Source organism: Hyla sarda, unplaced genomic scaffold, assembly GCF_029499605.1.
Source record: "Hyla sarda isolate aHylSar1 unplaced genomic scaffold, aHylSar1.hap1 scaffold_181, whole genome shotgun sequence".
NCBI classification, from domain to species: Eukaryota; Metazoa; Chordata; class Amphibia; order Anura; family Hylidae; genus Hyla; species Hyla sarda.
The window spans coordinates 248333-271795 of record NW_026608456.1 but is presented as its reverse complement, the minus strand read 5'-3'; the positions used below and the strand labels follow the sequence as shown (position 1 = coordinate 271795).

Sequence of the window (23463 nt, the reverse complement as noted above, 5' to 3'; positions counted from 1 at the left end):
CATTAATCTTATTTTGTCAATTAGGAACATTCAGCACCCACCCGCTATCAAGGCAGCTGCCTATCATGTCATGCCCTACCTGCACAGGTGTGCTGGCTACTCAAATGATCCAATTAAGGAGGCCATTTAGTCAGCAGCAGCAGAAGTCCTGTGCCTGGACGCTCCAACAGGGGCCAGACACAAGCAGAAGCAGAAGCAGCAGAAGCAGCAGCAGCAGCACCACCTTTTGTTTTTTGGCTGCAGCAGCAAGGCCCACAGGGCTGGCTAGCTGGCTAGCCAGCAAGCAGGTAGCAATGAAAGTAGGAATCTTTCTTTTTAACCCTGTAAGGGGGTGGTGCACTGTACCCGAAGATACTGCCATATCGGGTCAATGCATAGGGCGACGGAAGCAAGCTTCGAAATCGGCCCCCGTTCTCAAAAATCCATTTAATATATGGTCCCCAGATAGGGGACGTATCAGATATTAAACTGATAAGAACAGATACTACACTTGATCTTAGCCAAAAGGCCGAGAAGCGATAACCGTGAAAGGGGCGGGCCCAACAAGGTCCCCTTCATGGGCACTATCACTGCTTGCTGTCAGGGAGGCTGCCAGACAATTTTCCATGCACACTCTGGGCTGGGGGGCAGTCAACCACCAGTACACACAGCAGAACCTAAACCCATACCATTATTGCTAAGCAGCAAGACAGGGGCCCATTGCACTCCCACGGGGCCTTTTTAAATGCAATCCATAACCCGGATTTGCCAGGAACCCTTCTTACTCCTCCTACTTGCATGTGACACTGGGCTTAGGATCTGCATAGGAAACACACACACAAGCACACACCTACCTTTGTTGCCTGCAGATGCCTCCTTGGCTGTCCCCAAACGGTATCAAACCAACACCCACGGGAAGCTGTAAGCATAGAGGACATGCCTGCACCCCATTGGACTTACCTGTGTGGGTTAAATCCGGGTTATTTGACAACCTATGGCGGTGATGGTTCTGCTCAGGCAGAGCAGTGCTGATGCTCCTCATAAAGCTGTCGCTGCTGTGAAGGTTCTAGGTGACATCACAAATCCCTATGGTTACATACACAACAAAGCTGGGTTGTTGTTGTTTACACTCTGCAAGGCCTGTGGAAGTGAGTGACATCATAGCACTGTAGTTCTGAGGGTTCTAGATGGATGCAACAATCTCCTGTTGCTTCTATGAAGGCCATAATAGACGACATCACCAAACAGCTCCATAGTCACATACACAGCAAAGGAGAGATGTTGTTTACACCTAGTGATGTCAGTGGTATTGAGTGACATCACAGCACAGTGCTAAGGCTCCTGGGCCTGGACACAGCAGCGGCTGCAATATCTCAACGGAGAATACGTTTATATATATGTGTGTGTGTGCGCGTATATATATATATATATATATATATATATATATATATATATATATATATATATATTTCTCCGCCGAAATCACTTTTAAACCCATTTCCACCTTTTTTTCCCTTCTCTTCCTCTTACTTTTTTTTCACGTTTTTTTACGTTTTTCTCCTTTTCGCCTCTTTTCTGGGCGTATTATTCTTCTTTTTCTTCTTTTTTTTCGTCTAATGCATACCCCATCAGTGCAGCAATGCTTATTCAATACCGCCAGCAGATGGAGACACTGGGGGATAATTTTCTAAGGATTTATACTGATTTTTCCTGTCTGAATTTGTCGCACAGAAAGTTGCAGGCCAAATATGTGTGACATTTCTGCGACTTTAGCTTCTAGAGCATTTTTACAACATTATACATAGGTGCTGAATACATAAAAAGCGACTGTTCAGCGACAGACAAGTCGCATCGGCTGAAAGTAGGCCAGAATGTCAGTCCATGTTGGAGCAGGTTTAGATACAGTCTAAAGTATAGATCTCAAAGTCTGTGCACAGAATTTAGCAAGGGCCTCGCACCTTCTGATGCATCAGGTAGGTGCACAATAGCATAGCCTAACCCTCTGTACTTTGGTCTATATTGATGCGGGACATAGACAGCCAGCTGATGACCAATCCATTAGTGCAATGGATGGCTGGAAGCATTTGTCTTTGCCTTTGCAATACCACAGAAGCAATGCATGGTCAATGTACAGCAATGACACACCTGTGTGAACAGCCAGGAGACCCCCCCCCCCCCCCCCCATGTTATGTTACATAGTTACATAGTTAGTACGGTCGAAAAAAGACATATGTCCATCAAGTTCAACCAGGGAATTAAGGGGTAGGGGTGTGGCGCGATATTGGGGAAGGGATGAGATTTTATATTTCTTCATAAGCATTAATCTTATTTTGTCAATTAGGAACATTCAGCACCCACCCGCTATCAAGGCAGCTGCCTATCATGTCATGCCCTACCTGCACAGGTGTGCTGGCTACTCAAATGATCCAATTAAGGAGGCCATTTAGTCAGCAGCAGCAGAAGTCCTGTGCCTGGACGCTCCAACAGGGGCCAGACACAAGCAGAAGCAGAAGCAGCAGAAGCAGCAGCAGCAGCACCACCTTTTGTTTTTTGGCTGCAGCAGCAAGGCCCACAGGGCTGGCTAGCTGGCTAGCCAGCAAGCAGGTAGCAATGAAAGTAGGAATCTTTCTTTTTAACCCTGTAAGGGGGTGGTGCACTGTACCCGAAGATACTGCCATATCGGGTCAATGCATAGGGCGACGGAAGCAAGCTTCGAAATCGGCCCCCGTTCTCAAAAATCCATTTAATATATGGTCCCCAGATAGGGGACGTATCAGATATTAAACTGATAAGAACAGATACTACACTTGATCTTAGCCAAAAGGCCGAGAAGCGATAACCGTGAAAGGGGCGGGCCCAACAAGGTCCCCTTCATGGGCACTATCACTGCTTGCTGTCAGGGAGGCTGCCAGACAATTTTCCATGCACACTCTGGGCTGGGGGGCAGTCAACCACCAGTACACACAGCAGAACCTAAACCCATACCATTATTGCTAAGCAGCAAGACAGGGGCCCATTGCACTCCCACGGGGCCTTTTTAAATGCAATCCATAACCCGGATTTGCCAGGAACCCTTCTTACTCCTCCTACTTGCATGTGACACTGGGCTTAGGATCTGCATAGGAAACACACACACAAGCACACACCTACCTTTGTTGCCTGCAGATGCCTCCTTGGCTGTCCCCAAACGGTATCAAACCAACACCCACGGGAAGCTGTAAGCATAGAGGACATGCCTGCACCCCATTGGACTTACCTGTGTGGGTTAAATCCGGGTTATTTGACAACCTATGGCGGTGATGGTTCTGCTCAGGCAGAGCAGTGCTGATGCTCCTCATAAAGCTGTCGCTGCTGTGAAGGTTCTAGGTGACATCACAAATCCCTATGGTTACATACACAACAAAGCTGGGTTGTTGTTGTTTACACTCTGCAAGGCCTGTGGAAGTGAGTGACATCATAGCACTGTAGTTCTGAGGGTTCTAGATGGATGCAACAATCTCCTGTTGCTTCTATGAAGGCCATAATAGACGACATCACCAAACAGCTCCATAGTCACATACACAGCAAAGGAGAGATGTTGTTTACACCTAGTGATGTCAGTGGTATTGAGTGACATCACAGCACAGTGCTAAGGCTCCTGGGCCTGGACACAGCAGCGGCTGCAATATCTCAACGGAGAATACGTTTATATATATGTGTGTGTGTGCGCGTATATATATATATATATATATATATATATATATATATATATATATATTTCTCCGCCGAAATCACTTTTAAACCCATTTCCACCTTTTTTTCCCTTCTCTTCCTCTTACTTTTTTTTCACGTTTTTTTACGTTTTTCTCCTTTTCGCCTCTTTTCTGGGCGTATTATTCTTCTTTTTCTTCTTTTTTTTCGTCTAATGCATACCCCATCAGTGCAGCAATGCTTATTCAATACCGCCAGCAGATGGAGACACTGGGGGATAATTTTCTAAGGATTTATACTGATTTTTCCTGTCTGAATTTGTCGCACAGAAAGTTGCAGGCCAAATATGTGTGACATTTCTGCGACTTTAGCTTCTAGAGCATTTTTACAACATTATACATAGGTGCTGAATACATAAAAAGCGACTGTTCAGCGACAGACAAGTCGCATCGGCTGAAAGTAGGCCAGAATGTCAGTCCATGTTGGAGCAGGTTTAGATACAGTCTAAAGTATAGATCTCAAAGTCTGTGCACAGAATTTAGCAAGGGCCTCGCACCTTCTGATGCATCAGGTAGGTGCACAATAGCATAGCCTAACCCTCTGTACTTTGGTCTATATTGATGCGGGACATAGACAGCCAGCTGATGACCAATCCATTAGTGCAATGGATGGCTGGAAGCATTTGTCTTTGCCTTTGCAATACCACAGAAGCAATGCATGGTCAATGTACAGCAATGACACACCTGTGTGAACAGCCAGGAGACCCCCCCCCCCCATGTTATGTTACATAGTTACATAGTTAGTACGGTCGAAAAAAGACATATGTCCATCAAGTTCAACCAGGGAATTAAGGGGTAGGGGTGTGGCGCGATATTGGGGAAGGGATGAGATTTTATATTTCTTCATAAGCATTAATCTTATTTTGTCAATTAGGAACATTCAGCACCCACCCGCTATCAAGGCAGCTGCCTATCATGTCATGCCCTACCTGCACAGGTGTGCTGGCTACTCAAATGATCCAATTAAGGAGGCCATTTAGTCAGCAGCAGCAGAAGTCCTGTGCCTGGACGCTCCAACAGGGGCCAGACACAAGCAGAAGCAGAAGCAGCAGAAGCAGCAGCAGCAGCACCACCTTTTGTTTTTTGGCTGCAGCAGCAAGGCCCACAGGGCTGGCTAGCTGGCTAGCCAGCAAGCAGGTAGCAATGAAAGTAGGAATCTTTCTTTTTAACCCTGTAAGGGGGTGGTGCACTGTACCCGAAGATACTGCCATATCGGGTCAATGCATAGGGCGACGGAAGCAAGCTTCGAAATCGGCCCCCGTTCTCAAAAATCCATTTAATATATGGTCCCCAGATAGGGGACGTATCAGATATTAAACTGATAAGAACAGATACTACACTTGATCTTAGCCAAAAGGCCGAGAAGCGATAACCGTGAAAGGGGCGGGCCCAACAAGGTCCCCTTCATGGGCACTATCACTGCTTGCTGTCAGGGAGGCTGCCAGACAATTTTCCATGCACACTCTGGGCTGGGGGGCAGTCAACCACCAGTACACACAGCAGAACCTAAACCCATACCATTATTGCTAAGCAGCAAGACAGGGGCCCATTGCACTCCCACGGGGCCTTTTTAAATGCAATCCATAACCCGGATTTGCCAGGAACCCTTCTTACTCCTCCTACTTGCATGTGACACTGGGCTTAGGATCTGCATAGGAAACACACACACAAGCACACACCTACCTTTGTTGCCTGCAGATGCCTCCTTGGCTGTCCCCAAACGGTATCAAACCAACACCCACGGGAAGCTGTAAGCATAGAGGACATGCCTGCACCCCATTGGACTTACCTGTGTGGGTTAAATCCGGGTTATTTGACAACCTATGGCGGTGATGGTTCTGCTCAGGCAGAGCAGTGCTGATGCTCCTCATAAAGCTGTCGCTGCTGTGAAGGTTCTAGGTGACATCACAAATCCCTATGGTTACATACACAACAAAGCTGGGTTGTTGTTGTTTACACTCTGCAAGGCCTGTGGAAGTGAGTGACATCATAGCACTGTAGTTCTGAGGGTTCTAGATGGATGCAACAATCTCCTGTTGCTTCTATGAAGGCCATAATAGACGACATCACCAAACAGCTCCATAGTCACATACACAGCAAAGGAGAGATGTTGTTTACACCTAGTGATGTCAGTGGTATTGAGTGACATCACAGCACAGTGCTAAGGCTCCTGGGCCTGGACACAGCAGCGGCTGCAATATCTCAACGGAGAATACGTTTATATATATGTGTGTGTGTGCGCGTATATATATATATATATATATATATATATATATATATATATATATTTCTCCGCCGAAATCACTTTTAAACCCATTTCCACCTTTTTTTCCCTTCTCTTCCTCTTACTTTTTTTTCACGTTTTTTTACGTTTTTCTCCTTTTCGCCTCTTTTCTGGGCGTATTATTCTTCTTTTTCTTCTTTTTTTTCGTCTAATGCATACCCCATCAGTGCAGCAATGCTTATTCAATACCGCCAGCAGATGGAGACACTGGGGGATAATTTTCTAAGGATTTATACTGATTTTTCCTGTCTGAATTTGTCGCACAGAAAGTTGCAGGCCAAATATGTGTGACATTTCTGCGACTTTAGCTTCTAGAGCATTTTTACAACATTATACATAGGTGCTGAATACATAAAAAGCGACTGTTCAGCGACAGACAAGTCGCATCGGCTGAAAGTAGGCCAGAATGTCAGTCCATGTTGGAGCAGGTTTAGATACAGTCTAAAGTATAGATCTCAAAGTCTGTGCACAGAATTTAGCAAGGGCCTCGCACCTTCTGATGCATCAGGTAGGTGCACAATAGCATAGCCTAACCCTCTGTACTTTGGTCTATATTGATGCGGGACATAGACAGCCAGCTGATGACCAATCCATTAGTGCAATGGATGGCTGGAAGCATTTGTCTTTGCCTTTGCAATACCACAGAAGCAATGCATGGTCAATGTACAGCAATGACACACCTGTGTGAACAGCCAGGAGACCCCCCCCCCCCCCCCATGTTATGTTACATAGTTACATAGTTAGTACGGTCGAAAAAAGACATATGTCCATCAAGTTCAACCAGGGAATTAAGGGGTAGGGGTGTGGCGCGATATTGGGGAAGGGATGAGATTTTATATTTCTTCATAAGCATTAATCTTATTTTGTCAATTAGGAACATTCAGCACCCACCCGCTATCAAGGCAGCTGCCTATCATGTCATGCCCTACCTGCACAGGTGTGCTGGCTACTCAAATGATCCAATTAAGGAGGCCATTTAGTCAGCAGCAGCAGAAGTCCTGTGCCTGGACGCTCCAACAGGGGCCAGACACAAGCAGAAGCAGAAGCAGCAGAAGCAGCAGCAGCACCACCTTTTGTTTTTTGGCTGCAGCAGCAAGGCCCACAGGGCTGGCTAGCTGGCTAGCCAGCAAGCAGGTAGCAATGAAAGTAGGAATCTTTCTTTTTAACCCTGTAAGGGGGTGGTGCACTGTACCCGAAGATACTGCCATATCGGGTCAATGCATAGGGCGACGGAAGCAAGCTTCGAAATCGGCCCCCGTTCTCAAAAATCCATTTAATATATGGTCCCCAGATAGGGGACGTATCAGATATTAAACTGATAAGAACAGATACTACACTTGATCTTAGCCAAAAGGCCGAGAAGCGATAACCGTGAAAGGGGCGGGCCCAACAAGGTCCCCTTCATGGGCACTATCACTGCTTGCTGTCAGGGAGGCTGCCAGACAATTTTCCATGCACACTCTGGGCTGGGGGGCAGTCAACCACCAGTACACACAGCAGAACCTAAACCCATACCATTATTGCTAAGCAGCAAGACAGGGGCCCATTGCACTCCCACGGGGCCTTTTTAAATGCAATCCATAACCCGGATTTGCCAGGAACCCTTCTTACTCCTCCTACTTGCATGTGACACTGGGCTTAGGATCTGCATAGGAAACACACACACAAGCACACACCTACCTTTGTTGCCTGCAGATGCCTCCTTGGCTGTCCCCAAACGGTATCAAACCAACACCCACGGGAAGCTGTAAGCATAGAGGACATGCCTGCACCCCATTGGACTTACCTGTGTGGGTTAAATCCGGGTTATTTGACAACCTATGGCGGTGATGGTTCTGCTCAGGCAGAGCAGTGCTGATGCTCCTCATAAAGCTGTCGCTGCTGTGAAGGTTCTAGGTGACATCACAAATCCCTATGGTTACATACACAACAAAGCTGGGTTGTTGTTGTTTACACTCTGCAAGGCCTGTGGAAGTGAGTGACATCATAGCACTGTAGTTCTGAGGGTTCTAGATGGATGCAACAATCTCCTGTTGCTTCTATGAAGGCCATAATAGACGACATCACCAAACAGCTCCATAGTCACATACACAGCAAAGGAGAGATGTTGTTTACACCTAGTGATGTCAGTGGTATTGAGTGACATCACAGCACAGTGCTAAGGCTCCTGGGCCTGGACACAGCAGCGGCTGCAATATCTCAACGGAGAATACGTTTATATATATGTGTGTGTGTGCGCGTATATATATATATATATATATATATATATATATATATATATTTCTCCGCCGAAATCACTTTTAAACCCATTTCCACCTTTTTTTCCCTTCTCTTCCTCTTACTTTTTTTTCACGTTTTTTTACGTTTTTCTCCTTTTCGCCTCTTTTCTGGGCGTATTATTCTTCTTTTTCTTCTTTTTTTTCGTCTAATGCATACCCCATCAGTGCAGCAATGCTTATTCAATACCGCCAGCAGATGGAGACACTGGGGGATAATTTTCTAAGGATTTATACTGATTTTTCCTGTCTGAATTTGTCGCACAGAAAGTTGCAGGCCAAATATGTGTGACATTTCTGCGACTTTAGCTTCTAGAGCATTTTTACAACATTATACATAGGTGCTGAATACATAAAAAGCGACTGTTCAGCGACAGACAAGTCGCATCGGCTGAAAGTAGGCCAGAATGTCAGTCCATGTTGGAGCAGGTTTAGATACAGTCTAAAGTATAGATCTCAAAGTCTGTGCACAGAATTTAGCAAGGGCCTCGCACCTTCTGATGCATCAGGTAGGTGCACAATAGCATAGCCTAACCCTCTGTACTTTGGTCTATATTGATGCGGGACATAGACAGCCAGCTGATGACCAATCCATTAGTGCAATGGATGGCTGGAAGCATTTGTCTTTGCCTTTGCAATACCACAGAAGCAATGCATGGTCAATGTACAGCAATGACACACCTGTGTGAACAGCCAGGAGACCCCCCCCCCCCCATGTTATGTTACATAGTTACATAGTTAGTACGGTCGAAAAAAGACATATGTCCATCAAGTTCAACCAGGGAATTAAGGGGTAGGGGTGTGGCGCGATATTGGGGAAGGGATGAGATTTTATATTTCTTCATAAGCATTAATCTTATTTTGTCAATTAGGAACATTCAGCACCCACCCGCTATCAAGGCAGCTGCCTATCATGTCATGCCCTACCTGCACAGGTGTGCTGGCTACTCAAATGATCCAATTAAGGAGGCCATTTAGTCAGCAGCAGCAGAAGTCCTGTGCCTGGACGCTCCAACAGGGGCCAGACACAAGCAGAAGCAGAAGCAGCAGAAGCAGCAGCAGCAGCACCACCTTTTGTTTTTTGGCTGCAGCAGCAAGGCCCACAGGGCTGGCTAGCTGGCTAGCCAGCAAGCAGGTAGCAATGAAAGTAGGAATCTTTCTTTTTAACCCTGTAAGGGGGTGGTGCACTGTACCCGAAGATACTGCCATATCGGGTCAATGCATAGGGCGACGGAAACAAGCTTCGAAATCGGCCCCCGTTCTCAAAAATCCATTTAATATATGGTCCCCAGATAGGGGACGTATCAGATATTAAACTGATAAGAACAGATACTACACTTGATCTTAGCCAAAAGGCCGAGAAGCGATAACCGTGAAAGGGGCGGGCCCAACAAGGTCCCCTTCATGGGCACTATCACTGCTTGCTGTCAGGGAGGCTGCCAGACAATTTTCCATGCACACTCTGGGCTGGGGGGCAGTCAACCACCAGTACACACAGCAGAACCTAAACCCATACCATTATTGCTAAGCAGCAAGACAGGGGCCCATTGCACTCCCACGGGGCCTTTTTAAATGCAATCCATAACCCGGATTTGCCAGGAACCCTTCTTACTCCTCCTACTTGCATGTGACACTGGGCTTAGGATCTGCATAGGAAACACACACACAAGCACACACCTACCTTTGTTGCCTGCAGATGCCTCCTTGGCTGTCCCCAAACGGTATCAAACCAACACCCACGGGAAGCTGTAAGCATAGAGGACATGCCTGCACCCCATTGGACTTACCTGTGTGGGTTAAATCCGGGTTATTTGACAACCTATGGCGGTGATGGTTCTGCTCAGGCAGAGCAGTGCTGATGCTCCTCATAAAGCTGTCGCTGCTGTGAAGGTTCTAGGTGACATCACAAATCCCTATGGTTACATACACAACAAAGCTGGGTTGTTGTTGTTTACACTCTGCAAGGCCTGTGGAAGTGAGTGACATCATAGCACTGTAGTTCTGAGGGTTCTAGATGGATGCAACAATCTCCTGTTGCTTCTATGAAGGCCATAATAGACGACATCACCAAACAGCTCCATAGTCACATACACAGCAAAGGAGAGATGTTGTTTACACCTAGTGATGTCAGTGGTATTGAGTGACATCACAGCACAGTGCTAAGGCTCCTGGGCCTGGACACAGCAGCGGCTGCAATATCTCAACGGAGAATACGTTTATATATATGTGTGTGTGTGCGCGTATATATATATATATATATATATATATATATATATATATATATATTTCTCCGCCGAAATCACTTTTAAACCCATTTCCACCTTTTTTTCCCTTCTCTTCCTCTTACTTTTTTTTCACGTTTTTTTACGTTTTTCTCCTTTTCGCCTCTTTTCTGGGCGTATTATTCTTCTTTTTCTTCTTTTTTTTCGTCTAATGCATACCCCATCAGTGCAGCAATGCTTATTCAATACCGCCAGCAGATGGAGACACTGGGGGATAATTTTCTAAGGATTTATACTGATTTTTCCTGTCTGAATTTGTCGCACAGAAAGTTGCAGGCCAAATATGTGTGACATTTCTGCGACTTTAGCTTCTAGAGCATTTTTACAACATTATACATAGGTGCTGAATACATAAAAAGCGACTGTTCAGCGACAGACAAGTCGCATCGGCTGAAAGTAGGCCAGAATGTCAGTCCATGTTGGAGCAGGTTTAGATACAGTCTAAAGTATAGATCTCAAAGTCTGTGCACAGAATTTAGCAAGGGCCTCGCACCTTCTGATGCATCAGGTAGGTGCACAATAGCATAGCCTAACCCTCTGTACTTTGGTCTATATTGATGCGGGACATAGACAGCCAGCTGATGACCAATCCATTAGTGCAATGGATGGCTGGAAGCATTTGTCTTTGCCTTTGCAATACCACAGAAGCAATGCATGGTCAATGTACAGCAATGACACACCTGTGTGAACAGCCAGGAGACCCCCCCCCCCCCCCCCATGTTATGTTACATAGTTACATAGTTAGTACGGTCGAAAAAAGACATATGTCCATCAAGTTCAACCAGGGAATTAAGGGGTAGGGGTGTGGCGCGATATTGGGGAAGGGATGAGATTTTATATTTCTTCATAAGCATTAATCTTATTTTGTCAATTAGGAACATTCAGCACCCACCCGCTATCAAGGCAGCTGCCTATCATGTCATGCCCTACCTGCACAGGTGTGCTGGCTACTCAAATGATCCAATTAAGGAGGCCATTTAGTCAGCAGCAGCAGAAGTCCTGTGCCTGGACGCTCCAACAGGGGCCAGACACAAGCAGAAGCAGAAGCAGCAGAAGCAGCAGCAGCAGCACCACCTTTTGTTTTTTGGCTGCAGCAGCAAGGCCCACAGGGCTGGCTAGCTGGCTAGCCAGCAAGCAGGTAGCAATGAAAGTAGGAATCTTTCTTTTTAACCCTGTAAGGGGGTGGTGCACTGTACCCGAAGATACTGCCATATCGGGTCAATGCATAGGGCGACGGAAGCAAGCTTCGAAATCGGCCCCCGTTCTCAAAAATCCATTTAATATATGGTCCCCAGATAGGGGACGTATCAGATATTAAACTGATAAGAACAGATACTACACTTGATCTTAGCCAAAGGCCGAGAAGCGATAACCGTGAAAGGGGCGGGCCCAACAAGGTCCCCTTCATGGGCACTATCACTGCTTGCTGTCAGGGAGGCTGCCAGACAATTTTCCATGCACACTCTGGGCTGGGGGGCAGTCAACCACCAGTACACACAGCAGAACCTAAACCCATACCATTATTGCTAAGCAGCAAGACAGGGGCCCATTGCACTCCCACGGGGCCTTTTTAAATGCAATCCATAACCCGGATTTGCCAGGAACCCTTCTTACTCCTCCTACTTGCATGTGACACTGGGCTTAGGATCTGCATAGGAAACACACACACAAGCACACACCTACCTTTGTTGCCTGCAGATGCCTCCTTGGCTGTCCCCAAACGGTATCAAACCAACACCCACGGGAAGCTGTAAGCATAGAGGACATGCCTGCACCCCATTGGACTTACCTGTGTGGGTTAAATCCGGGTTATTTGACAACCTATGGCGGTGATGGTTCTGCTCAGGCAGAGCAGTGCTGATGCTCCTCATAAAGCTGTCGCTGCTGTGAAGGTTCTAGGTGACATCACAAATCCCTATGGTTACATACACAACAAAGCTGGGTTGTTGTTGTTTACACTCTGCAAGGCCTGTGGAAGTGAGTGACATCATAGCACTGTAGTTCTGAGGGTTCTAGATGGATGCAACAATCTCCTGTTGCTTCTATGAAGGCCATAATAGACGACATCACCAAACAGCTCCATAGTCACATACACAGCAAAGGAGAGATGTTGTTTACACCTAGTGATGTCAGTGGTATTGAGTGACATCACAGCACAGTGCTAAGGCTCCTGGGCCTGGACACAGCAGCGGCTGCAATATCTCAACGGAGAATACGTTTATATATATGTGTGTGTGTGCGCGTATATATATATATATATATATATATATATATATATATATATATTTCTCCGCCGAAATCACTTTTAAACCCATTTCCACCTTTTTTTCCCTTCTCTTCCTCTTACTTTTTTTTCACGTTTTTTTACGTTTTTCTCCTTTTCGCCTCTTTTCTGGGCGTATTATTCTTCTTTTTCTTCTTTTTTTTCGTCTAATGCATACCCCATCAGTGCAGCAATGCTTATTCAATACCGCCAGCAGATGGAGACACTGGGGGATAATTTTCTAAGGATTTATACTGATTTTTCCTGTCTGAATTTGTCGCACAGAAAGTTGCAGGCCAAATATGTGTGACATTTCTGCGACTTTAGCTTCTAGAGCATTTTTACAACATTATACATAGGTGCTGAATACATAAAAAGCGACTGTTCAGCGACAGACAAGTCGCATCGGCTGAAAGTAGGCCAGAATGTCAGTCCATGTTGGAGCAGGTTTAGATACAGTCTAAAGTATAGATCTCAAAGTCTGTGCACAGAATTTAGCAAGGGCCTCGCACCTTCTGATGCATCAGGTAGGTGCACAATAGCATAGCCTAACCCTCTGTACTTTGGTCTATATTGATGCGGGACATAGACAGCCAGCTGATGACCAATCCATTAGTGCAATGGATGGCTGGAAGCATTTGTCTTTGCCTTTGCAATACCACAGAAGCAATGCATGGTCAATGTACAGCAATGACACACCTGTGTGAACAGCCAGGAGACCCCCCCCCCCCCCCCCCCATGTTATGTTACATAGTTACATAGTTAGTACGGTCGAAAAAAGACATATGTCCATCAAGTTCAACCAGGGAATTAAGGGGTAGGGGTGTGGCGCGATATTGGGGAAGGGATGAGATTTATATTTCTTCATAAGCATTAATCTTATTTTGTCAATTAGGAACATTCAGCACCCACCCGCTATCAAGGCAGCTGCCTATCATGTCATGCCCTACCTGCACAGGTGTGCTGGCTACTCAAATGATCCAATTAAGGAGGCCATTTAGTCAGCAGCAGCAGAAGTCCTGTGCCTGGACGCTCACAGGGGCCAGACACAAGCAGAAGCAGAAGCAGCAGAAGCAGCAGCAGCAGCACCACCTTTTGTTTTTTGGCTGCAGCAGCAAGGCCCACAGGGCTGGCTAGCTGGCTAGCCAGCAAGCAGGTAGCAATGAAAGTAGGAATCTTTCTTTTTAACCCTGTAAGGGGGTGGTGCACTGTACCCGAAGATACTGCCATATCGGGTCAATGCATAGGGCGACGGAAGCAAGCTTCGAAATCGGCCCCCGTTCTCAAAAATCCATTTAATATATGGTCCCCAGATAGGGGACGTATCAGATATTAAACTGATAAGAACAGATACTACACTTGATCTTAGCCAAAAGGCCGAGAAGCGATAACCGTGAAAGGGGCGGGCCCAACAAGGTCCCCTTCATGGGCACTATCACTGCTTGCTGTCAGGGAGGCTGCCAGACAATTTTCCATGCACACTCTGGGCTGGGGGGCAGTCAACCACCAGTACACACAGCAGAACCTAAACCCATACCATTATTGCTAAGCAGCAAGACAGGGGCCCATTGCACTCCCACGGGGCCTTTTTAAATGCAATCCATAACCCGGATTTGCCAGGAACCCTTCTTACTCCTCCTACTTGCATGTGACACTGGGCTTAGGATCTGCATAGGAAACACACACACAAGCACACACCTACCTTTGTTGCCTGCAGATGCCTCCTTGGCTGTCCCCAAACGGTATCAAACCAACACCCACGGGAAGCTGTAAGCATAGAGGACATGCCTGCACCCCATTGGACTTACCTGTGTGGGTTAAATCCGGGTTATTTGACAACCTATGGCGGTGATGGTTCTGCTCAGGCAGAGCAGTGCTGATGCTCCTCATAAAGCTGTCGCTGCTGTGAAGGTTCTAGGTGACATCACAAATCCTATGGTTACATACACAACAAAGCTGGGTTGTTGTTGTTTACACTCTGCAAGGCCTGTGGAAGTGAGTGACATCATAGCACTGTAGTTCTGAGGGTTCTAGATGGATGCAACAATCTCCTGTTGCTTCTATGAAGGCCATAATAGACGACATCACCAAACAGCTCCATAGTCACATACACAGCAAAGGAGAGATGTTGTTTACACCTAGTGATGTCAGTGGTATTGAGTGACATCACAGCACAGTGCTAAGGCTCCTGGGCCTGGACACAGCAGCGGCTGCAATATCTCAACGGAGAATACGTTTATATATATGTGTGTGTGTGCGCGTATATATATATATATATATATATATATATATATATATATATATATTTCTCCGCCGAAATCACTTTTAAACCCATTTCCACCTTTTTTTCCCTTCTCTTACTTTTTTTTCAAGTTTTTTTACGTTTTTCTCCTTTTCGCCTCTTTTCTGGGCGTATTATTCTTCTTTTTCTTCTTTTTTTTTCGTCTAATGCATACCCCATCAGTGCAGCAATGCTTATTCAATACCGCCAGCAGATGGAGACACTGGGGGATAATTTTCTAAGGATTTATACTGATTTTTCCTGTCTGAATTTGTCGCACAGAAAGTTGCCAGGCCAAATATGTGTGACATTTCTGCGACTTTAGCTTCTAGAGCATTTTTACAACATTATACATAGGTGCTGAATACATAAAAAGCGACTGTTCAGCGACAGACAAGTCGCATCGGCTGAAAGTAGGCCAGAATGTCAGTCCATGTTGGAGCAGGTTTAGATACAGTCTAAAGTATAGATCTCAAAGTCTGTGCACAGAATTTAGCAAGGGCCTCGCACCTTCTGATGCATCAGGTAGGTGCACAATAGCATAGCCTAACCCTCGTGGTACTTTGGTCTATATTGATGCGGGACATAGACAGCCAGCTGAGGACCAATCCATTAGTGCAATGGATGGCTGGAAGCATTTGTCTTTGCCTTTGCAATACACAGAAGCAATGCATGGTCAATGTACAGCAATGACACACCTGTGTGAACAGCCAGGAGACCCCCCCCCCCCCCCCCCCCATGTTATGTTACATAGTTACATAGTTAGTACGGTCGAAAAAAGACATATGTCCATCAAGTTCAACCAGGGAATTAAGGGGTAGGGGTGTGGCGCGATATTGGGGAAGGGATGAGATTTTATATTTCTTCATAAGCATTAATCTTATTTTGTCAATTAGGAACATTCAGCACCCACCCGCTATCAAGGCAGCTGCCTATCATGTCATGCCCTACCTGCACAGGTGTGCTGGCTACTCAAATGATCCAATTAAGGAGGCCATTTAGTCAGCAGCAGCAGAAGTCCTGTGCCTGGACGCTCCAACAGGGGCCAGACACAAGCAGAAGCAGAAGCAGCAGAAGCAGCAGCAGCCAGCACCACCTTTTGTTTTTTGGCTGCAAGCAGCAAGGCCCACAGGGCTGGCTAGCTGGCTAGCCAGCAAGCAGGTAGCAATGAAAGTAGGAATCTTTCTTTTTAACCCTGTAAGGGGGTGGTGCACTGTACCCGAAGATACTGCCATATCGGGTCAATGCATAGGGCGACGGAAGCAAGCTTCGAAATCGGCCCCCGTTCTCAAAAATCCATTTAATATATGGTCCCCAGATAGGGGACGTATCAGATATTAAACTGATAAGAACAGATACTACACTTGATCTTAGCCAAAAGGCCGAGAAGCGATAACCGTGAAAGGGGCGGGCCCAACAAGGTCCCCTTCATGGGCACTATCACTGCTTGCTGTCAGGGAGGCTGCCAGACAATTTTCCATGCACACTCTGGGCTGGGGGGCAGTCAACCACCAGTACACACAGCAGAACCTAAACCCATACCATTATTGCTAAGCAGCAAGACAGGGGCCCATTGCACTCCCACGGGGCCTTTTTAAATGCAATCCATAACCCGGATTTGCCAGGAACCCTTCTTACTCCTCCTACTTGCATGTGACACTGGGCTTAGGATCTGCATAGGAAACACACACACAAGCACACACCTACCTTTGTTGCCTGCAGATGCCTCCTTGGCTGTCCCCAAACGGTATCAAACCAACACCCACGGGAAGCTGTAAGCATAGAGGACATGCCTGCACCCCATTGGACTTACCTGTGTGGGTTAAATCCGGGTTATTTGACAACCTATGGCGGTGATGGTTCTGCTCAGGCAGAGCAGTGCTGATGCTCCTCATAAAGCTGTCGCTGCTGTGAAGGTTCTAGGTGACATCACAAATCCCTATGGTTACATACACAACAAAGCTGGGTTGTTGTTGTTTACACTCTGCAAGGCCTGTGGAAGTGAGTGACATCATAGCACTGTAGTTCTGAGGGTTCTAGATGGATGCAACAATCTCCTGTTGCTTCTATGAAGGCCATAATAGACGACATCACCAAACAGCTCCATAGTCACATACACAGCAAAGGAGAGATGTTGTTTACACCTAGTGATGTCAGTGGTATTGAGTGACATCACAGCACAGTGCTAAGGCTCCTGGGCCTGGACACAGCAGCGGCTGCAATATCTCAACGGAGAATACGTTTATATATATGTGTGTGTGTGCGCGTATATATATATATATATATATATATATATATATATATATATATATATTTCTCCGCCGAAATCACTTTTAAACCCATTTCCACCTTTTTTTCCCTTCTCTTCCTCTTACTTTTTTTTCACGTTTTTTTACGTTTTTCTCCTTTTCGCCTCTTTTCTGGGCGTATTATTCTTCTTTTTCTTCTTTTTTTTCGTCTAATGCATACCCCATCAGTGCAGCAATGCTTATTCAATACCGCCAGCAGATGGAGACACTGGGGGATAATTTTCTAAGGATTTATACTGATTTTTCCTGTCTGAATTTGTCGCACAGAAAGTTGCAGGCCAAATATGTGTGACATTTCTGCGACTTTAGCTTCTAGAGCATTTTTACAACATTATACATAGGTGCTGAATACATAAAAAGCGACTGTTCAGCGACAGACAAGTCGCATCGGCTGAAAGTAGGCCAGAATGTCAGTCCATGTTGGAGCAGGTTTAGATACAGTCTAAAGTATAGATCTCAAAGTCTGTGCACAGAATTTAGCAAGGGCCTCGCACCTTCTGATGCATCAGGTAGGTGCACAATAGCATAGCCTAACCCTCTGTACTTTGGTCTATATTGATGCGGGACATAGACAGCCAGCTGATGACCAATCCATTAGTGCAATGGATGGCTGGAAGCATTTGTCTTTGCCTTTGCAATACCACAGAAGCAATGCATGGTCAATGTACAGCAATGACACACCTGTGTGAACAGCCAGGAGACCCCCCCCCCCCCCCCCCCCCCCATGTTATGTTACATAGTTACATAGTTAGTACGGTCGAAAAAAGACATATGTCCATCAAGTTCAACCAGGGAATTAAGGGGTAGGGGTGTGGCGCGATATTGGGGAAGGGATGAGATTTTATATTTCTTCATAAGCATTAATCTTATTTTGTCAATTAGGAACATTCAGCACCCACCCGCTATCAAGGCAGCTGCCTATCATGTCATGCCCTACCTGCACAGGTGTGCTGGCTACTCAAATGATCCAATTAAGGAGGCCATTTAGTCAGCAGCAGCAGAAGTCCTGTGCCTGGACGCTCCAACAGGGGCCAGACACAAGCAGAAGCAGCAGAAGCAGCAGCAGCAGCACCACCTTTTGTTTTTTGGCTGCAGCAGCAAGGCCCACAGGGCTGGCTAGCTGGCTAGCCAGCAAGCAGGTAGCAATGAAAGTAGGAATCTTTCTTTTTAACCCTGTAAGGGGGTGGTGCACTGTACCCGAAGATACTGCCATATCGGGTCAATGCATAGGGCGACGGAAGCAAGCTTCGAAATCGGCCCCCGTTCTCAAAAATCCATTTAATATATGGTCCCCAGATAGGGGACGTATCAGATATTAAACTGATAAGAACAGATACTACACTTGATCTTAGCCAAAAGGCCGAGAAGCGATAACCGTGAAAGGGGCGGGCCCAACAAGGTCCCCTTCATGGGCACTATCACTGCTTGCTGTCAGGGAGGCTGCCAGACAATTTTCCATGCACACTCTGGGCTGGGGGGCAGTCAACCACCAGTACACACAGCAGAACCTAAACCCATACCATTATTGCTAAGCAGCAAGACAGGGGCCCATTGCACTCCCACGGGGCCTTTTTAAATGCAATCCATAACCCGGATTTGCCAGGAACCCTTCTTACTCCTCCTACTTGCATGTGACACTGGGCTTAGGATCTGCATAGGAAACACACACACAAGCACACACCTACCTTTGTTGCCTGCAGATGCCTCCTTGGCTGTCCCCAAACGGTATCAAACCAACACCCACGGGAAGCTGTAAGCATAGAGGACATGCCTGCACCCCATTGGACTTACCTGTGTGGGTTAAATCCGGGTTATTTGACAACCTATGGCGGTGATGGTTCTGCTCAGGCAGAGCAGTGCTGATGCTCCTCATAAAGCTGTCGCTGCTGTGAAGGTTCTAGGTGACATCACAAATCCCTATGGTTACATACACAACAAAGCTGGGTTGTTGTTGTTTACACTCTGCAAGGCCTGTGGAAGTGAGTGACATCATAGCACTGTAGTTCTGAGGGTTCTAGATGGATGCAACAATCTCCTGTTGCTTCTATGAAGGCCATAATAGACGACATCACCAAACAGCTCCATAGTCACATACACAGCAAAGGAGAGATGTTGTTTACACCTAGTGATGTCAGTGGTATTGAGTGACATCACAGCACAGTGCTAAGGCTCCTGGGCCTGGACACAGCAGCGGCTGCAATATCTCAACGGAGAATACGTTTATATATATGTGTGTGTGTGCGCGTATATATATATATATATATATATATATATATATATATATATATATATATATATATTTCTCCGCCGAAATCACTTTTAAACCCATTTCCACCTTTTTTTCCCTTCTCTTCCTCTTACTTTTTTTTCAAGTTTTTTTACGTTTTTCTCCTTTTCGCCTCTTTTCTGGGCGTATTATTCTTCTTTTTCTTCTTTTTTTTCGTCTAATGCATACCCCATCAGTGCAGCAATGCTTATTCAATACCGCCAGCAGATGGAGACACTGGGGGATAATTTTCTAAGGATTTATACTGATTTTTCCTGTCTGAATTTGTCGCACAGAAAGTTGCAGGCCAAATATGTGTGACATTTCTGCGACTTTAGCTTCTAGAGCATTTTTACAACATTATACATAGGTGCTGAATACATAAAAAGCGACTGTTCAGCGACAGACAAGTCGCATCGGCTGAAAGTAGGCCAGAATGTCAGTCCATGTTGGAGCAGGTTTAGATACAGTCTAAAGTATAGATCTCAAAGTCTGTGCACAGAATTTAGCAAGGGCCTCGCACCTTCTGATGCATCAGGTAGGTGCACAATAGCATAGCCTAACCCTCTGTACTTTGGTCTATATTGATGCGGGACATAGACAGCCAGCTGATGACCAATCCATTAGTGCAATGGATGGCTGGAAGCATTTGTCTTTGCCTTTGCAATACCACAGAAGCAATGCATGGTCAATGTACAGCAATGACACACCTGTGTGAACAGCCAGGAGACCCCCCCCCCCCCCCCCCCATGTTATGTTACATAGTTACATAGTTAGTACGGTCGAAAAAAGACATATGTCCATCAAGTTCAACCAGGGAATTAAGGGGTAGGGGTGTGGCGCGATATTGGGGAAGGGATGAGATTTTATATTTCTTCATAAGCATTAATCTTATTTTGTCAATTAGGAACATTCAGCACCCACCCGCTATCAAGGCAGCTGCCTATCATGTCATGCCCTACCTGCACAGGTGTGCTGGCTACTCAAATGATCCAATTAAGGAGGCCATTTAGTCAGCAGCAGCAGAAGTCCTGTGCCTGGACGCTCCAACAGGGGCCAGACACAAGCAGAAGCAGAAGCAGCAGAAGCAGCAGCAGCAGCACCACCTTTTGTTTTTTGGCTGCAGCAGCAAGGCCCACAGGGCTGGCTAGCTGGCTAGCCAGCAAGCAGGTAGCAATGAAAGTAGGAATCTTTCTTTTTAACCCTGTAAGGGGGTGGTGCACTGTACCCGAAGATACTGCCATATCGGGTCAATGCATAGGGCGACGGAAGCAAGCTTCGAAATCGGCCCCCGTTCTCAAAAATCCATTTAATATATGGTCCCCAGATAGGGGACGTATCAGATATTAAACTGATAAGAACAGATACTACACTTGATCTTAGCCAAAAGGCCGAGAAGCGATAACCGTGAAAGGGGCGGGCCCAACAAGGTCCCCTTCATGGGCACTATCACTGCTTGCTGTCAGGGAGGCTGCCAGACAATTTTCCATGCACACTCTGGGCTGGGGGGCAGTCAACCACCAGTACACACAGCAGAACCTAAACCCATACCATTATTGCTAAGCAGCAAGACAGGGGCCCATTGCACTCCCACGGGGCCTTTTTAAATGCAATCCATAACCCGGATTTGCCAGGAACCCTTCTTACTCCTCCTACTTGCATGTGACACTGGGCTTAGGATCTGCATAGGAAACACACACACAAGCACACACCTACCTTTGTTGCCTGCAGATGCCTCCTTGGCTGTCCCCAAACGGTATCAAACCAACACCCACGGGAAGCTGTAAGCATAGAGGACATGCCTGCACCCCATTGGACTTACCTGTGTGGGTTAAATCCGGGTTATTTGACAACCTATGGCGGTGATGGTTCTGCTCAGGCAGAGCAGTGCTGATGCTCCTCATAAAGCTGTCGCTGCTGTGAAGGTTCTAGGTGACATCACAAATCCCTATGGTTACATACACAACAAAGCTGGGTTGTTGTTGTTTACACTCTGCAAGGCCTGTGGAAGTGAGTGACATCATAGCACTGTAGTTCTGAGGGTTCTAGATGGATGCAACAATCTCCTGTTGCTTCTATGAAGGCCATAATAGACAACATCACCAAACAGCTCCATAGTCACATACACAGCAAAGGAGAGATGTTGTTTACACCTAGTGATGTCAGTGGTATTGAGTGACATCACAGCACAGTGCTAAGGCTCCTGGGCCTGGACACAGCAGCGGCTGCAATATCTCAACGGAGAATACGTTTATATATATGTGTGTGTGTGCGCGTATATATATATATATATATATATATATATATATTTCTCCGCCGAAATCACTTTTAAACCCATTTCCACCTTTTTTTCCCTTCTCTTCCTCTTACTTTTTTTTCACGTTTTTTTACGTTTTTCTCCTTTTCGCCTCTTTTCTGGGCGTATTATTCTTCTTTTTCTTCTTTTTTTTCGTCTAATGCATACCCCATCAGTGCAGCAATGCTTATTCAATACCGCCAGCAGATGGAGACACTGGGGGATAATTTTCTAAGGATTTATACTGATTTTTCCTGTCTGAATTTGTCGCACAGAAAGTTGCAGGCCAAATATGTGTGACATTTCTGCGACTTTAGCTTCTAGAGCATTTTTACAACATTATACATAGGTGCTGAATAAATAAAAAGTGACTGTTCAGCGACAGACAAGTCGCATCGGCTGAAAGTAGGCCAGAATGTCAGTCCATGTTGGAGCAGGTTTAGATACAGTCTAAAGTATAGATCTCAAAGTCTGTGCACAGAATTTAGCAAGGGCCTCGCACCTTCTGATGCATCAGGTAGGTGCACAATAGCATAGCCTAACCCTCTGTACTTTGGTCTATATTGATGCGGGACATAGACAGCCAGCTGATGACCAATCCATTAGTGCAATGGATGGCTGGAAGCATTTGTCTTTGCCTTTGCAATACCACAGAAGCAATGCATGGTCAATGTACAGCAATGACACACCTGTGTGAACAGCCAGGAGACCCCCCCCCCCCCCATGTTATGTTACATAGTTACATAGTTAGTACGGTCGAAAAAAGACATATGTCCATCAAGTTCAACCAGGGAATTAAGGGGTAGGGGTGTGGCGCGATATTGGGGAAGGGATGAGATTTTATATTTCTTCATAAGCATTAATCTTATTTTGTCAATTAGGAACATTCAGCACCCACCCGCTATCAAGGCAGCTGCCTATCATGTCATGCCCTACCTGCACAGGTGTGCTGGCTACTCAAATGATCCAATTAAGGAGGCCATTTAGTCAGCAGCAGCAGAAGTCCTGTGCCTGGACGCTCCAACAGGGGCCAGACACAAGCAGAAGCAGAAGCAGCAGAAGCAGCAGCACCACCTTTTGTTTTTTGGCTGCAGCAGCAAGGCCCACAGGGCTGGCTAGCTGGCTAGCCAGCAAGCAGGTAGCAATGAAAGTAGGAATCTTTCTTTTTAACCCTGTAAGGGGGTGGTGCACTGTACCCGAAGATACTGCCATATCGGGTCAATGCATAGGGCGACGGAAGCAAGCTTCGAAATCGGCCCCCGTTCTCAAAAATCCATTTAATATATGGTCCCCAGATAGGGGACGTATCAGATATTAAACTGATAAGAACAGATACTACACTTGATCTTAGCCAAAAGGCCGAGAAGCGATAACCGTGAAAGGGGCGGGCCCAACAAGGTCCCCTTCATGGGCACTATCACTGCTTGCTGTCAGGGAGGCTGCCAGACAATTTTCCATGCACACTCTGGGCTGGGGGG

General features: G+C 46.2%; 11 non-coding genes across 11 annotated transcripts; all 11 read right to left on the bottom strand.

Moving 5' to 3' along the window:
- Nucleotides 1-329: 329 nt before the first annotated feature.
- Nucleotides 330-520, bottom strand: LOC130314202 (U2 spliceosomal RNA). The gene has a single exon (XR_008861938.1). It is a non-coding gene; the product is annotated as a U2 spliceosomal RNA (small nuclear RNA).
- Nucleotides 521-2625: 2105 nt separating this feature from the next.
- Nucleotides 2626-2816, bottom strand: LOC130314201 (U2 spliceosomal RNA). Its single transcript, XR_008861937.1, has one exon. It is a non-coding gene; the product is annotated as a U2 spliceosomal RNA (small nuclear RNA).
- Nucleotides 2817-4907: 2091 nt separating this feature from the next.
- LOC130314200 (U2 spliceosomal RNA) lies at nt 4908-5098 on the bottom strand. The gene has a single exon (XR_008861936.1). It is a non-coding gene; the product is annotated as a U2 spliceosomal RNA (small nuclear RNA).
- Nucleotides 5099-7188: 2090 nt separating this feature from the next.
- Nucleotides 7189-7379, bottom strand: LOC130314198 (U2 spliceosomal RNA). The gene has a single exon (XR_008861934.1). It is a non-coding gene; the product is annotated as a U2 spliceosomal RNA (small nuclear RNA).
- A 2086-nt stretch (nt 7380-9465) lies between these two features.
- Nucleotides 9466-9656, bottom strand: LOC130314297 (U2 spliceosomal RNA). Its single transcript, XR_008862023.1, has one exon. It is a non-coding gene; the product is annotated as a U2 spliceosomal RNA (small nuclear RNA).
- A 2094-nt stretch (nt 9657-11750) lies between these two features.
- Nucleotides 11751-11940, bottom strand: LOC130314300 (U2 spliceosomal RNA). Its single transcript, XR_008862026.1, has one exon. It is a non-coding gene; the product is annotated as a U2 spliceosomal RNA (small nuclear RNA).
- Nucleotides 11941-14031: 2091 nt separating this feature from the next.
- LOC130314197 (U2 spliceosomal RNA) lies at nt 14032-14222 on the bottom strand. Its single transcript, XR_008861933.1, has one exon. It is a non-coding gene; the product is annotated as a U2 spliceosomal RNA (small nuclear RNA).
- Nucleotides 14223-16317: 2095 nt separating this feature from the next.
- LOC130314196 (U2 spliceosomal RNA) lies at nt 16318-16508 on the bottom strand. Its single transcript, XR_008861932.1, has one exon. It is a non-coding gene; the product is annotated as a U2 spliceosomal RNA (small nuclear RNA).
- Nucleotides 16509-18604: 2096 nt separating this feature from the next.
- LOC130314195 (U2 spliceosomal RNA) lies at nt 18605-18795 on the bottom strand. The gene has a single exon (XR_008861931.1). It is a non-coding gene; the product is annotated as a U2 spliceosomal RNA (small nuclear RNA).
- A 2106-nt stretch (nt 18796-20901) lies between these two features.
- On the bottom strand, nt 20902-21092 carry LOC130314194 (U2 spliceosomal RNA). The gene has a single exon (XR_008861930.1). It is a non-coding gene; the product is annotated as a U2 spliceosomal RNA (small nuclear RNA).
- A 2073-nt stretch (nt 21093-23165) lies between these two features.
- On the bottom strand, nt 23166-23356 carry LOC130314193 (U2 spliceosomal RNA). Its single transcript, XR_008861929.1, has one exon. It is a non-coding gene; the product is annotated as a U2 spliceosomal RNA (small nuclear RNA).
- Nucleotides 23357-23463: the final 107 nt, after the last annotated feature.